This window comes from Nycticebus coucang, chromosome 11 (assembly GCF_027406575.1).
Source record: "Nycticebus coucang isolate mNycCou1 chromosome 11, mNycCou1.pri, whole genome shotgun sequence".
Taxonomy (NCBI): domain Eukaryota; kingdom Metazoa; phylum Chordata; class Mammalia; order Primates; family Lorisidae; genus Nycticebus; species Nycticebus coucang.
In genome coordinates, this window is record NC_069790.1 from 83,417,285 (window position 1) to 83,434,192 (window position 16,908).

Here is a 16,908-nt window from a genome sequence, read left to right on the forward strand (position 1 = left end):
GAGAGGCACCTGTGGCTCAATGAGTAGGGTGCCAGCCCCATATACGGAGGGTGGTGGGTTCAATCCTGGCCCCGACCAAATGGCAACAAGAACAAAAACAAATTTAAAAAAAAAAAAGAATCTGCTTAGATTTAAATGGCCTGATAACCACAACATCAAGAATATCCTAAAGAGAACAAAATTACTCTAGAAGGGGATACGTGGCAGTTTTTCTTATTTGTCATGCAAATAATTGTTGTAAGGTAAGAGCTTTTCTGTCAGGTGCTTAAGGGTTCAAACCCAGCCCCGGCCAAAAAAAAAAAGAAGGACTTAATTCAAAGAACACGTGACTAACAGGACCACTCTCATCAAATAGCAGTCAAGAACTATTTGGTACCATTGACCCCAAATTACACAGATGGAGTTCCTGATCACTTGGAATTAAAAGTCTGTGAGGAAATTTGCACAGATAAAAAAACAAAGATAGGATGTATGACTTTTACCATTTTGGAAAGTATGTAAACACACAAAGAGAGTTGCTAATTCTGACTTGACTTTGTCACCAAGATTCATCAGATGTACTTAAAAAAGAAGTTGAGGTAATCTGAAAAAACTACCCACTGTGTGATTTTAATGATATGAAATTCTGGAAAAGGCAGAACTGTGACAACAAGAAAAGTATCTGTGGTTGCCAGAGTTTGTGGGTGGGAGGGATGAATAGGTGAAGCACAGAGGATTTTTGGCACTGAAACTATTGTGTTTAATATGACAATGATGACACATGTCATACATTTGTCTGAAACCATAGATTATACATCATGAAGTGTGAACCTTAATGTAATCTCTGGACTTCGGGTGACAATAACATGTCAGTATAAGTTCATCAGTTGTAACAACTGTCCTCTGGTACAGGATGTTGCTGGTTAGGGAGGCTGTGCGTGCGGGGGGGGGGCCAGGAATATATGGGAACTCTGTACCTTCTGTCTAATTTTGCTTTGAACCTACAATTGCACTTTAAAGGAAACAATCTATTTAAAAAAGAAGCCACAGCTGAGATCAAGGTTCAGAACATCCCATTTTCTTCAAATTCATCCATTAAATTCTAAGCTAGGTATTTGGCTTTGTGTATCTAGTTGAAATACAGTGATTTGTCTCCTTCTGTAGTAAACAAACTTCTAATGCCATTGAGAGAAAATGAATCATGTTTTTCTAGGGTATAAATTTAAATTATGGTTAGACATCTAATATTCAGGGAGATATGTAAGCAATATTAACTTATAATAATTAAATTTACAAATTCTGTGATATATACATGTATGTTAAAATCTATTTCTAGCTATATATATATATATATACACACAAGATATCACAAGGGCTGAGCGCAGTGGCTCATGCCTATAATCCTAGCACTCTGAGTCCCTGAGATGGGTGTATTGCTTGAGTTCAAGAGTTCGAGACTAGCCTAAGCAACAGCTAGACCCCATTTCTAAAAATAGCCCAACATTGTGGCAGGTGCTTATAGTCCCAACTACTCAGGAAGGTGAGACAAGAGGATCACTTGAGGCCAGGAGTTTAAGGTTGCTATGAGCTATGATGCCAGGGCACTCTACTGAGGGTGACACAGTGAGACTCTGTCTCAAAAAAAAAAAAAAAATCACAGTTATGTTTTTAAAGATGATTGAGAACTTTAAAGAGAATTGTTTGTGTGGGTATAGACTATGTCCATATTTACTGTATTAAAATTTTAGATATGTGTTTATTTTAACTCATTACATGTTACTGTAAAGTTCATTTTTATGAATAATGACTATATTTTTCAAAAAAGAACTTACTGAGAAAAACAGCATTTTTTATACATTTTGTAAATCTCTTTCTTATTTAGCTTAATGGAGACGATGAATTCTCATAACCTGCTTCTGTACTGAGTCTATTGTGATATGTTGTTATACTGCAGGTACTATGAAGAAAATTGGCCCTACTACAAATTCACAGTTGCAAAAGGGAGGATTTTGCAGAGCTCAGAGAGGATCTCCGTAACCTTTGGTGATCCTCAGATCTCACATAGAGAATTATTGCCAAACAGCATTTTGCATTTCATTTGTTTGAATGTCATGTATTCCCACATAAGACTCTGCTAACACCTGAAATTATAGCCCTTCACTTATTCCAAGCTAAACCTCAAATTTGACAGCTTGTATCAAACAAGCACATTTCTAAAAGTTTTTCAAAGCTTTTACTATAGCAACTATGATGAAATTGATATTCTTATTTCAATTGATGTGACAACATTTGCAATTTCCTTCATATCCTTTATTTCAAACTTTTTGGGAAATTTTGAATGTAATTTATACCATGTGGAAAAATAAAACAATAGTATATAATTAATAGTCCAATTTTAGGTACACTTATAATGAATAGTATATACCTCCTTTGTTGTAAATAATTTAAAAGTGAGTTAAAAATAAAATAAGCAATTATAGTTTTATTTATTACCTAAATAAATACTTGATTGTAAAGTCACAGCCTTAGAATAAAATTTTAGATATATAAGCTTTCACTTTTATTATAAATAAAATAATGTAAGTCATCCAGTTTGGGGTGTTAAAATACAATTTCCAGCTAAAAATAAATAGAGAGGCCCAAAGGAATATCTGACTTCAGGTCTGGGGCAAGATATATATTATACAAAGATGAGTATAAGCTATCTTGTGCCATAAAGTCTGGAATCCATTTACAACAAAGAAGAGTGTTGGGCAGGCATCTTGGCTTCCTGAGTAGCTGTGGTCCTAACTATTCAGAAAGCTAAGACAGGAGGATCACTTGAGCCCAGGAGTTTGAGGGTAAACTCAATGATGATGCCTTCATACTCTAGCTGAGAGTACAGAGCACGACTCTGTGTCCAAAACATAAATAAAAAATGAGAGTGTCAAAGGGACACAGAAACCAACATCAACATGATCCTTTGGTCAAAGATGGAAAATATAACCATAAAAATAAAGCTACGAAAGAAGTTGTTTGAAACAATACTGAATATACAAAAATTCATTATTAAGAAATGATGCTCCAGAGAAAAAAAGCCAAGAACAAGACATATAAAAAAAAAAATTCATTGCACACTTTTGCGAGTAACAAGCACTAACCCATTACTTTAAAATTGTCAATGAAAAGAATTAGAAGTTACTTTTCCTGACTTACCTTTCCTGAATGAACCGTATTTCAGAAAACCAAATAGTTGCTGAGGTAATTTTTTAAACAATAAGTGTGAAAGAAAAAGAAATGACAGAATTAGAAAACTACCAGTTAGCAATTTTTCATGAAATAAATGACTCAGGCAAAAATCATGAAACCATTAAATGAAAGGTTGAGGAAGAATTTCAAAAGGCAGAATAGACTGTCACTGCCTGGGCCTAATAATCTAAGTATCAGTGCAAATGGGACTCCAGAGATTGTGTACTTCCTGAAGTACTACTGCTATCTGAAGTACTAAGCCCACCTATATAACCTCCTTAACAAAAAACAAAAACTAATCAAGCCTTAAAACTGACTTTCCATTTACAGACTTCTAGGAAACTTGAGAGTCAGAGGAACAAGCTAAAGAACACCATGAGAAGGAAATAGATAAATCCAGGATGTGGAACACTAGAAGACAACTGATGTAGTCCCTACAACAAAATAACCATACAAAAAGGAGAGGAAAGGGGTCAATCTAGATCAGGTTCTCAACCTGTGGGTGGTGACCCCTTTGTAACAATGAAAATACATCATACATCGTGGCATTAGGAAGGTTGAGAACCACTGGTCTAGATTAAAGAAATACAGCAATGAAATGTAAGATGTGAAACGTTTTCAGATCCTTATTCAAACATCACAACAATAAAATGACCTGTGAGACAATCGGGAACATTTGACTATGGACTGGTGTTAGACAATACAAAAAAAAAAAAAAGTATATACACACACACATATATATAATTATTTCAATAGGTGTTAAAATAGCATTGTGTTTCTGGAGGAAAATATGCACGATTTTTGGAGAGACATTCTTAAGTACATGGAAGTTAAATGACATACTTTCTGGAATTGGCTTTAAAATATTTCAACAAAAAAAGAAGGGAAGGAGGGTGACACCTGTGGCTCAAAGGAATAGGGCACCAGCCCCATATGCTAGAGGTAGCGGGTTCAAACTCAGCCCTGGCCAAAAACTGCAAAAAACTAAAAAAAAGGAAGGAAGAAAAGGGGATAGATGACATATGTGTGACATAAATGAATAACTATTTAAAAATATTTTAGACATGGGGTCTTGCTCTGTCACCCAGGAGTTCAGTGGCATGATCACATGTGATTGCAACCTTTAACTCCTGGGCTGAAACATTCCTCCTACCTCAGTCTCCTGAGTAGCTGGGATTACAACAGTGATTACACTGGTGATTTTCAACCAGTGTGCCATGAGAGTATCTAAGGTGTGCCTTAAAAATTTTTAAAGATCATTAATTAAATGATTTCTGAAAGAAGTTCAAAACTTAGTATGTTCTTTTTTTTTTTTTTTTACTTTTTATTTTGATCACCACAATTTAAATGTGCCATGAAAGTTGCACTATAGGGTCTAGTGTACTGTGAGATAGAAAAGATTGAAAAACACTGGATTATAGGCTTGAGCCACCACACCTGGACACAGGCAATTTTTTTTTTTTTTTTTTTTTTTTTTGCTGGATTCTTTCCACCTCTGTCTCTCATTCCTTGTGTTCCATATGCAGGACAAGCATGTGGAGAAAAAGGTTGGGGACCGGACAGGAGGAGAGTGGAAATGGAGAGACAAATGACTAGGGTCCTAAAGTGACTGAGATGTATTTATTCTCATAATTTGGCATCTAAACCAATCAGTGACTTTCAGTTTTAGCAAAGACTTCATTAATTTAACCTCCTTGAACTACAATAATCATTCTCCTTGATTTCCTTTTAATGTCAAGAAATAATTTATTTGAGCCAAAGTCATTAGTTTCAATTAACAAAGTTGCAGTCACACAAACGGCTGCCGGGACTAAATGCAGGAGAGTGGCTCTACCACAGCACCCTGAGCATCTGCACCTTTTCTTGCTCATCCCCACATAGCAAGGCTTGATTGCAGCTGATCTAAGTCATGGTGGGAAGTTCTTTGATTCTCCTACAACACAAGAGCATGGGAAGCTTGTGAGGCACTTCCCCAAGGCCGTTTCTCATTTGCCTCCCAGTGTCTTACGGTTCTGATGTCCTAACTTACTGCCTTATTTTCCTTAGAGGATAGCTGCAGTCTGTAAAACTGCTTAGCTGAAGTGTGTCAGAAAATGAGAACCTGGAGCCCAGGCTGGCTTTGGTCATCTGGCTTTGTATCAGTGTCATCCTGTGCAAGACACATCAGAGCTAGCACCTTTGGCTACTGGAGCATTTCCTGTCCAAGTAATAAAACTCTCTGGATTTAAAAAATGGCAAATTGCAGCTCATGGTTTCCTTACTGGCTAAATCTATCAGATTTGCCTTACCTGGACAGATTCTAAGGAAGAAATGTTCACTTGTTTAACCCTTACTCTTTCCTTTCTGCCCTCTGCTCCCCCTAAGAGTGGATAGTCAGTAGCTAGTACACAAACCAATCACAACATATGAAAGACTCAGATTCACATACTCAGAAACAGTAACTATTCTCTAAATGTTTAAGGTTAATTTTTAGCCAATGATCAAAGGAGACTTCCTTCTCCTTACCTTGACTTCAAATTAATTAATAAGTTATTTTTTCAAGGCAAGTCAGGATTCAGATAAAAAAAAAAACCTCCTAAAAAATAAAGATTAATCAAAAGGGTTTTCAACAAAGTCCTTTTATTTGCTAGTCATGCCGAGACATTCTCAAGGTTACAGTTCAAAAATCCAGGAAAAACTAGAATAAGAAAAAAAGTATTAAAGATCAAGCTCTATGGACAAGCCCTACTCACCATTTCACAGGTAGGGTGCCTGCCTCTATTTTAACTCACAAGATGCTGACAATGATCTCAACAAGTATGACTTTGTCTTTTTTATTTACTACAGTGAGAGGCAGGGTTTCTCTATTCTTTTTTAATAGGTATACGATAAAGTAGCAAACAAAAACAATCAGTAAGGGAAAAATATAAAGGCTAAAAAAAATCTTTTTCTTTCCTTTATCATAACATATGTAAATTATTTCTCAACAATGGAAAAACATAACCCACCATTATGACTATCCTAGTAACAGCTGACCAAATCCTTATATCCATAAATGAAAGAAGTAGTTACATAGGAGACCCTAGCCTGCCTCATACTGTGTACAAGGGTTTCCTGATACTCTACCGTAGTAAAAACTGCAGTTCTTTCATTGCCTTTTGATTGATAATCCTGAGATATCTGAAGGAATTGCTTAAATTTTCTGGTGTATTTGTCAGATAATAACTACAAACCCGCAATTAATAATAACTAGTAATGGGAAGAACAATTCAAAACAAAACTGCACACACTAAAAATTTGTTAAAGTGATAACCAACTCAGGATTTATACTTATTGATAACTATAAAAACTAAAAACACTGAAATAGTAGATTTCGTAGGACTAATCAATACAAAAATAATGTGTCAAAGGCTAGGCCCATACATGAGTCTTCATCTGAGATTGTCTTTATTTCCCACTCATTTCTATTTTCACCAGAAATAGAATTGACAGGTTTTTTTCTTTTAGGACTTGAAGATGTAATATCACTTCTTTCTGGCCTCTGTGATTGCCAGATGAGAAATATGCTCTCATTCGAACATGGGACTCCCCTAAAAGTAATATGCTACTTTCAAGATTTTTTATGTGTCCTTACTTTTTAAAGTTTAATTAGGGTGTACGGACATTGATTTTCTCTTATTTGGGGTTCATTCAGCCTCTTAAATTTGGAGTCATAGGATTTTTGCAGGAATGGGGCAGAAGTTCAGCTCTCAACTCTCTGTTGGGCTTCCTTGATGGCAGAGGAGTGAAAAGAGGTAAGCAGAGTACCAGCTATCCCTGCCTTCACCACTACAGTCTGTCTCATTGACACCAGTGGGAATGGAAGCTCCACAATCCACGGGGCCCTGCTTCTGTGCAGGGGTGGAGTAGGTGGGAGGATGGACTAGACTGGCGTCATGGGTCACTGTTTGATCATGTTGATGCTGGATGGGAGTGAAGGCTCAGCTCCCTGCTGGGCCCCACTGAGCCTGGACTGACACACAGCCTTGATAAGCCTGCATCCCATTGTGGGCATGGGCCCTGCTCATTGCTGAACCCTGCTGACACTAGGCAAGGGATGGAAGATCAGCTCCCTACTCAGCCAGCCAAAGCCACTGTGGGGAATCCAAATGCTTCTTCATGCTTCCAAGTGAATGTGGTGAAAAATAAGCTTCCTGTCCAACCTTACCTTGAGAAACAGAGAAACAGAACCCCTGAGAGATGGAGGGGCACAGTTTTTCTACTGGTATTTGGCTGGAGTAAGGCAGGTATTGCCAAAAACTTTTGGCTAGGAGAAATGAACAGGCTTGTCCTTTTTTGTATATGTTTGTTGGTGGCTCCAAGTTGGAAGCTTCCACAGTGTTCTGTCTGGGATACAGAGAAGGCTTAAGTCCATGAAACTCAGTGCCATGTCATTCCTCAGGTCTCTCAGTTCTTAAAGAGCTCACCTTCTTCTTTTCAACCTTCAGAGTCTCCCCATGCTTGTTTACTGAGATATGCCCAGGGTTTTTTAGTTGTAAGATGGAGGACCTGGGAGGAATGAGACCACTTCCATTTACCCAGAACCAGAATCCTTGCAAATACTTTAATAGAGAAAATGCAAAGAAGATGTAAATATTTGTGGAATATTCCAACATGAAATCGGAAAGTGATCTAAAATCTGAATTATCAAAAAGAATACCAGTTTCTAAAATCAAGGCAAACAGAGAAAATAAACAAATGAGATCATATGAAGGTACGTGAGCTGTAACACTTCAAGGTGTTTTTGGCTGCACTCTTAATAATTCAACCAACTTCAACACAAAAAGAAATTTATCTATGTTTGGAATATTTGGTACAAAACAAAAATCAACCCTATCAGATATGGCAATTTATGCTTTGTATATTTAAAATTTTATTTTAAGAATGATAACTTTTAAATATGTATTTGTATTCTCTTTCAAACTTATAATCATTTTTATTTGAAGTTTTACTTAGTGATAATTTCATCTTCTTTTAAGTTTTTTGGTTATCAGATAGAGATCATTTTTATATGTTATTAAAATATATACTCCCATTAAATGCATTTAGTATTGTGTCTTTATTTTCACAGAAAACCTCTGAAACTTTTAATATAACCCTATCGCCAAAAAATGATGCATCCCTTCTTACTATAGGTATTCATTATTTAAAAACACATAAATACCATTAATGATTTGAGAATTCCCCAGAACTTCTATTTTTTCCCCCGAAACCTGAAGACATCTGTCATGAATTTAGAAACACTATAAAAAGGTAACTGTTGCAGCCAATTACCTTGTTAAAAAAGCCTTTTGTTTTTCTTTTTTAATGATTTAGCTTTAATCACAATTTTGTTAGCTATTCTACTTCTATGTCCAAACTTATTTGGTTATTCCAGGTACAATCATGCATGGAAATCACAGCATAGTCTTAAAGTACCTGAAAATACTCAGTTTACAGAAGAAAAGGCTTAGGTGAGAATTTCATGGCTGTCCTCATAAACTTCAAGGGCTGTCCTAAACAAGAGAGACTACATTTGTTCCGTGTGACCCAAGAAGAAAGAATTAGGATAAATGAGAAAGTTACAGGGAAGAAAATTTTGATTTACTGTATATATAAAATAAACTTTCCAGCAACAAGAGACCTCTGAAAAGAGAACAGACTGCTTCAAGTAATAGTGATTTCCTGTCAAGGTAAAGGCTGGACAACGACTTTTGGGATATTATCAAAAGGAATCTTAAGAGTTAATGATTTTTTTTTTTTTGTCTCTGTTATTTCATTTAGTTCTCCAAGTGAGATACATAGGACATGTATTAAAATTGCCACTGGTAGATGAGAAAAATGAAATTCAGAGAATATGTTAGTTAGGATTCTTTATAAATTATTGTGGTATTTCGCAGAACCTCTGGCCTGGATAATGCAGCTGGGCTCTCCGATGGGACTGAAATCATCAGGACATTCTTTCTCTGTCTCTCTGTCTTTACTCTGTTTCTCTGTGCACAACTGCTTTGTTCTCAATTTCTACAGATACATTTTCCACATGATAGGTAGAAGATATTTACTTCACAGCTCCCTGAATTACATCACCATCATTCAAGAGACTGGCCCAGAATGACTGGGTGCCTCAACTGCTTTGGACATTATGCAGCCAACCAATGGCATCATTCTCCCTCTGAATGCTAAGCCAATTGAGAAACAGTCACAGTAAAACCAAATCAGAGAATGTAGCTTCAACTTAAAGCCAAAATGCAACTCTCTACAACTTTTCTTGAAATTGAACCCACTCAGTCCAGGCAAATTATCCAGAAACTTCACTTCTTGCATCTCAGGAGCAGGCCTGACTTGGTGAAGGCAGAAAGGAGGTGGGCACATTCCACTTACAAAACAGAATAAATGGCCTGATCAGACATGAACCTTTCTCAAATTTATTGAGTCACTCCACCAACTCCCAAGGCATGAACTGCTAAAAAATGGAAGAAGGGGAAAAAACTTTCTAAGCTTTCTAAGATAATAATATTTCTAAGATTAGAAATCATATGTGATGGACTAAGGCAGGAATGTGGAGATAAGAAGAGAAAAGCTTTCGCATAATTCCCCAGTCTTATTTTTGGAAAGACAGAACCTAATTTGCCCTCTTTGAGACAGGTGTTCATCTAGTGCCAATCAATTATGGCTTCATCAGAGTTGCTCAGTGGGAAAACAACACAGCCAAAGGGCTATCAGGAAGGACAGGACAGGCAATTCTGGTAAAAATGGCTAGGCAGATATCCCAATAAATATACTCAGAACCCACACGTCTTCCTTCTTATTATAAAGGTGTTCATGATCAATAAGATACGACTACCCCATGTTCAAATGCAAATACACACATACATGCACATGATCAGACATGCTCTGTACTAGCAGATGACCCAAAGTAATAAACAGATAATCAATTACATTCAAAAGTGAAGACAGAGCCATTTCCCTTCTTAGGTACAGTGCCTGGGTGATGCTCCCTTCCTCCTCTGATACAGTGTTAATCTGATTCTCATTTTCTTGCAATTTAAGAATTAAATTACAAACTTAACCACCCTCAATACATCTCATATATAATACGTGAGGGAAATGTCCACATAGAGAAGTTAAATGAGAATAAAACTCCACGTATCAGTCACTGGTGTAAAAGACATGATTTATTCTGCTGGATAGCAGCAGTTTGAAAAGCTCAAAAGAACCTGTGATGTCTACGGGCATACTTTTGACTGACTCCTTTGACAAATTTCTTGACCCAACAGTGAAATTCCACTGGGTGATGGTTTCCTTTGGATTGTATCTAAAGATTTCCTGAAAATTACATCCCCCTTCTCTTTTGGTTTGAGTCAATTATGGGGCCCTTTCACCAGGTTTAGTATTTTTCCTGGCACTTTGACTCTAAATAAAGCCTTTCTGGCTAGCTGTCACATTCATTTTAGACTCGATTTGCTAAAATCCAGCACCACAAATCTTGTTAGGTCATGCCCTGAACTGAATGGCCAGGACCTGTTCACTCCATTCAAACCTGTTTTGTTTCTCTGCTTGTTTTTAAAGCAACTCTGAAGGTTCTGCTAGTCACAGGGCTCTCTAGAACAGGAGTTAGAAACTGGCCTGGTATGAAGTAGCCAGAATAGCACAATCCCTTCTTTTCTAATCAGCTATGGAACATTGTTCTGTTCTCCAGTTTTAGCTAGTGAGAGGTAATTGAAAGGATAGGGTTGAGAGGTAGAGACATGTTTTCCCCACTTTTCTGCTTCCTCCAGGTTACTACCATTCCTGTTTCCAAGATCCTGTGCTTTTCAGTGAACATATTTATTTATCTTAACTACAGAAAGGGGAGTCAGTTTAGGACTTGACTACTGCAATTCACATCTCCTTGATTTTATTTCTTCATCTGACCAGAGCCATCTATTTGGAAGCTCAGATTTTCTCTGTGTGCTTCCTATAAAGCTGCTCCAGGTTGTCTTTGTTCCTGCACCTTAGTGACAGATACAAAAAACAGACATAATATTTTCTACCAAGGCCCCTGATGGATTGGTGAACAATGGTCTGAGTTGTAAGAGGCAATAAGCCATTTTCACTAGTTACTTTGATACTCCATAAAGACTGCTAAATTTCTGCCCTAAGATTGGGGTGGGTGGTGGGGCTAAAAGGCACTTCCTTATTGCATGCTTTGCCTTGACTTCACCAATTTCATTTTCCTGATTAAGAATCTCTTACTCAAAACCATACCACATATCACAGGTACCAATTTTTGTATTCAATAAAAGTCTTTGTTGCCCCAAGCTGAATGTAATAGAAACTGTCCTGATCCTTGTTAATACAGTGGTTGTTTTTGTTTTTTTTAAAGGAAGAAGAAAAGAACCTATCTTGTGCCACCCTAAACAAGAAAATAATTTAAGCATAGAAAGGATTTTAGTCCTAAGGAAAGAGCTGAACAGTTACTACATCTTTCTTCATCTCTCAGATCTTTTCTTGTTTTCTTCATTCTTTTCTCTCTGAAAATAGGCTTCCTTTGCTTCTCTGTCCACATACTGGGTAGATGATGGCCACTCAGTAGCTCCCAAGTTCATATCTCCTTATTTGAGATACCAAGAATGGTATGCTAAAATCATTGGTTGTCATTTGGGTATGTCCAGGGAGAAAATCTGATTGACTGAGTTTGTCCTTTAGTGAACCCTTATGAGTGGTGTATGCCCACTATCCAAACATCTTTCTAATCATAGAGAATTTTGAGAATCTTGATTTAGGTGGGAAGATACTCCAACTCCCAGCTCTTTTCATTCCTAAAAAAAAGCATGTGAACTAACTTCAGTCAATCTGATGCTCTTGCCTAGAGCTTTGAATCTAGAACAGGTAATACACAAATTGGATTTTTTTCCTATAACTGTGGCACAAGTTCTTTCTGCAGAAGGATTTTGGCTATCCTCAATTATGGCCTCCATTAGTTATTACTCATTTTTCCAAGCCTGATCTTTAGGTCCTCCCCTAGATTATGTGAGCATTACCAAATTTTTCCAATAATATAGATTATTTATGGAAACCACCCAAATGCCCACCAACCTAGGAATGGCTTAGCAAGCTGTGGTATATGTATAACATGGGATATAATTCAGACATAAAAAAGATGGAGACTTTACATTTTTGTATTAACCTGGATGGAGCTGGAATACATTCTTCTTAGTAAAGTATCACAAGAATGGAGAAGCAAGAATCCAATGTACTCAATTCTAATGTGAAGCCTGTAGGTAATCTAATACACACATACATAAGAGAAAAACACAAAGAAATTCAAGGAGGGGGGCGGGGGAATGAGGGGGCAGGGAGCAGGGAGAGGGCAGGATGCGGGAGGATGGGGGTGTTTTCACTTAATGGGCACAGAGTCAGGGTGGATGGCACACCTCTTGGGGGCAAGACACAATTATAAGAGGGATTTTACCTAACAAATGCAAACATTATAACCTAATTCTTTGTACCTTCAATTAACCTGAAACAATAAAAAAACTATAATAAAACAGAACATATTGAAATATAAAAAAACTGGTTACTTAATTAAACTATGCTATTTCTTTAAACTTTGTAAACATATCTTAAACACTACTATGCTAACATGGAGCAGACGAATTAAGGATAAAACTCATAATTAATTGAAAATCATATTTTAAATACTTTAATACTTTCCAGCACATAATGTAAAATGAAACTACATAATTTAAGTTTCATTTCCTTTTATTGCCCTGTTTAATGTCTGTGAATGAGCTTCAAAATTAAGCAAAATAAAAAGGAAAGGGAATTAATGATTGGGATAATCAGTTCCAAATAAATTAGAGTTACTAATTGACTTTAACATGTACACATTAAGATTAAATTTAAAAACTTAAGGTAAACTGGATATTGTGCACAGAAATTATTCTTAAGCACAAATAACTAAAATTATAAATAAACCAAGGATTCCCGGACTCTTAAAGATACGAATGAGGCAGGAGCAGATCAATGCTTAAAACCTAAAGAATATGGGCATCAGTACTGTTGAAAACACCAAACAATGCTCTTTAATTAATAAGCATCATGTATTTGCAATACAGACTTCAGCTTTTTTGTAGAAACAAGCAGACAACATCGATCCTTCTGAGAGTGTGTGCAAGAATTGCAGAAGAAATGAGAAAGATGATTAGTAATTATGTATGGCTTCTCGAAACAACAATTGCATAGCACATGGAAGCTCAGACAAGCATCAGTGATGACAACAGATAATATTTCACTCTTCACTTCATGGAAGTGCCTGTAATTCAGCTTTCAAATAAAAAAGTAAATATGTACAGTATCCTCATCCTTGATGAATTGGACAGATATTGCTGTTTAACAAGACACCTAAAACTAAATGGCTTAAAACAATATGCACTTTTGCTCATACATCTGTGGATTAGCTGGGAGTTGGTTGATCTAGATTGGGATAAACTGGGATGATTCTATTCCATGTGTTTCTCATTCTTAGATCACAAACAAAACAATAATGATGATAATAATAATAACAATAGTTTTTTGGTTTTTTTTCTTTTTTAGAGACAGAGACTCAGTCTGTCGCCCTCGATAGAGTGCTATGGAGTCACAGCTCACAGCAACCTCCAGCTCCTGGGCTTAGGCGATTCTCCTGCCTCAGCCTCCGGAGTAGCTGGGACTATAGGCGTCCACCACAACGCTGGCTATTTTTTTGTTGCAGTTTGGCCTGGGCCGGGATGGAACCCGCCACCCTCAGTGAGGGGCTGGCGCTCTACTCACTGAGCCACAGGCCCCGCCCCATAGTATTTTTTTTAAAAGAGAAGTATGAAACAAAGTTTACTGAGGAAAAGAAAGACAGGTCTACAGAGTAAGAAATTTTGCAAAGAGGGATACATCCACCATAGACAGTGAACAGGCCTGCACTGCTAGGACAAGTAGGCAAAGGGGCCGATAATAGTCGTTTTTTTTAATTTCAGATTAATATGAGGATCAAACCTAATATGAGGATCAAACCTAATCATTTGATTAGGTTACATTGATTGCGTTGGTAAGGTAAAGTTCAAGTTATAGTTGAGCCCTTCACTCAGAGGGTGCGCCTTATACCTTTACTTTGTGTATATTAGGTGAGAGTTTACAAATCCCTCACCTTCCTTCCCTTTTCCCTTTCCTTCTTCTCTCCTCCCTCTTACTTAAATATAATTGTGTTTTTCTCTCCTGCGGACATGTAGTTTTTTATCTATTGATTTCATATTCGTATTGAGTACATTGGATATTTGCTTTCTTTTAATCTTTGTAATGGAAATATTTCTTTCCTTCTTTCTTTTTTTTTTTTTTTTTGTAGAGACAGAGTCTCATTTTATGGCCCTTGGTAGAGTGCCGTGGCCTCACACAGCTCACAGCAACCTCCAACTCCTGGGCTTAAGCTATTCTCTTGCCTCAGCCTCCAGAGTAGCTGGGACTACAGGCGCCCGCCACACCACCAGGCTATTTTTAGGTTGCAGTTTGGCTGTGGCCGGGTTTGAACCCGCCACCCTCGGTATATGGGGCCCGTGCCTTACCGAAGGCAAGGCCACAGGCACCGCCCACAGGCACCGCCCTCCTTTTTTTTTTTAGAGACAGAGTCTCACTTTATCGCCCTTGGTAGAGTGCTGTGACATCATAGTTCACAGAAACCTCAAATTCTTGGGCTTAGGTGATTCTCCTGCCTCAGCCTCCCGAGTAGCTGGGACTACAGGCGCCTGCCACAATGCCTGACTATTTTTTTGTTTTGCAGTTTGGCTGGGGCTGCATTCAAACCCACCACTCTGGGTATATGGGGCCAGCGCCCTACCCACTGAACCACAGGCGCTGCCCAGTAATGGAAATATTTCAAGTGTTGTTTTGTTTTTTTTTCCAGATTAATATGAGGGTACAAATGTTTAGGTTACACTGTTTTCAGTTCTATGGTAATGTTCAAGTTGTAGTTGAGTCCTTAACACTTGCTTTTTTTTAAAGTTGCAACTTGTTGAATGTTTACTATGTCAATTAGTGTGTGGTGAGAGGATCTTAGGTGTGCCACAAAAAAAATTTAAAGATCGTTAGTTAAATTATTTTCAAAAGAGGTTTAGAACACAGTAAATATATTCTTTTTTATACTCTTTTTTGGGAGTCAATGTAATTTAAGTGTGCTGTGGAAGTTTAACTACAGGTTCAAGTGTGCCATGAGATAAAAAAGGTTGAAAAACACTGTGCTGGACTCTGTGCTAAAAACACTTAAAAATGTTATCTCTTTTATTTCTCACAAAAACACTCTGAGGTAGATATTATTATTATTCTAGTTTTACAGATGAAGAAACTACGAAGTGTTCCCAGACAAGGGCAGGTCTGCCTGACACCAAACTTTATGTTCTTAACCACTCCCCTGTGTTCTAGTTCATGAAACAGTCTGTTTTCAGAGAGTTCTAACTGCTGAAAAGTTGCTGTTTTTTATTCAGTGAAAGTATTTTCTTTGTAACTTTTACTCACTGGTCTTAATTTGGCCCTTGGGCACACATAGGATAAATACTCATAAATTAAATGATATAGTAAAAGTGCCAAACAGAAGGTGCTCAACAAAGATTAATCTAAATCATCCCCACAATAAGCATAACAGTCTTTGATGAAATTCAACTAAACAGGGCCAGCACAAAATGCAGTTTCATGTTGGCACTTATCCTATAATACAGAAACTATCAGACAAAGATAAATGTTTAAATGTGAACTTAATGTTTAAGTCCAGAGATACTATGTCCATAACTTTTCTTTAATTGACCAGCCTAGTGATCTCGTCAAAAAAAGGAAATGAGCCCAAGATTGAATAAGCGACAGGAAGTTAGAATTTGGGAGCAGGGTGAGGGTGGGGAGAGACAAGGGAAAATTTTAAAATGCTCTTTAGAATTAATAAGCATATATTTTATTAATTACCAAGTTGGAAATCCTACAAAATACTTTCCTTATAACTAGGACAGAAAAAAAAAATGGAACTTGTTCAAAGGTGAAGTGTTGCTTCAAGTTTTCCCTAAGATAACATGAGAACTGATACATAACCGCTAGCGAGGCTAAAAAAATTTGCTAAAGGATAATTTTCAAAACGGAAAAATACAAATATTAAATGAACATATGTGAAAGATTTTATTTAACTCATTAATTGATGAGGAGGCCTGTAGGGTATCACAACCTATTCAAAAAGAATAGGAACAGTTATATGTAAGGCGATCAGGAATGCTGAAGCAAATTCTCTAATAGATGAGTACAATACAGGCTAAGGGTACTAAATGACAATGTTTAGAATAATCTTTTCTATGAAGTGGAAATCAATTGTATATCTATGATAAAATTCATTAGCATATCTATAGAAAGGAATAATCGGTACTTCACTATCAGTCAATTTTCTACAACTTCCTAAATTGTAAAATAGTTGAGTCAAGGACAGCCCAGAGCACAGGTCCCAGAAGAACCAGATAATCTTGAAAGGTAAACCAGGCATTCCACTAAAAGAATGTCCAGTAGTCATAGTCATTTCAAAATTTTTCACACTTCTTCTAGACAAAGTTCTTTGTTTTGTTTTGTTTTGTTTTTTTGAACAGAGTCTCAAGCTGTCACCTTGGGTGAAACTGTGGCATCACAGGTCACAGCAACCTCAAAGTCTTGGGCTTTCGTAATCCTCTTGCC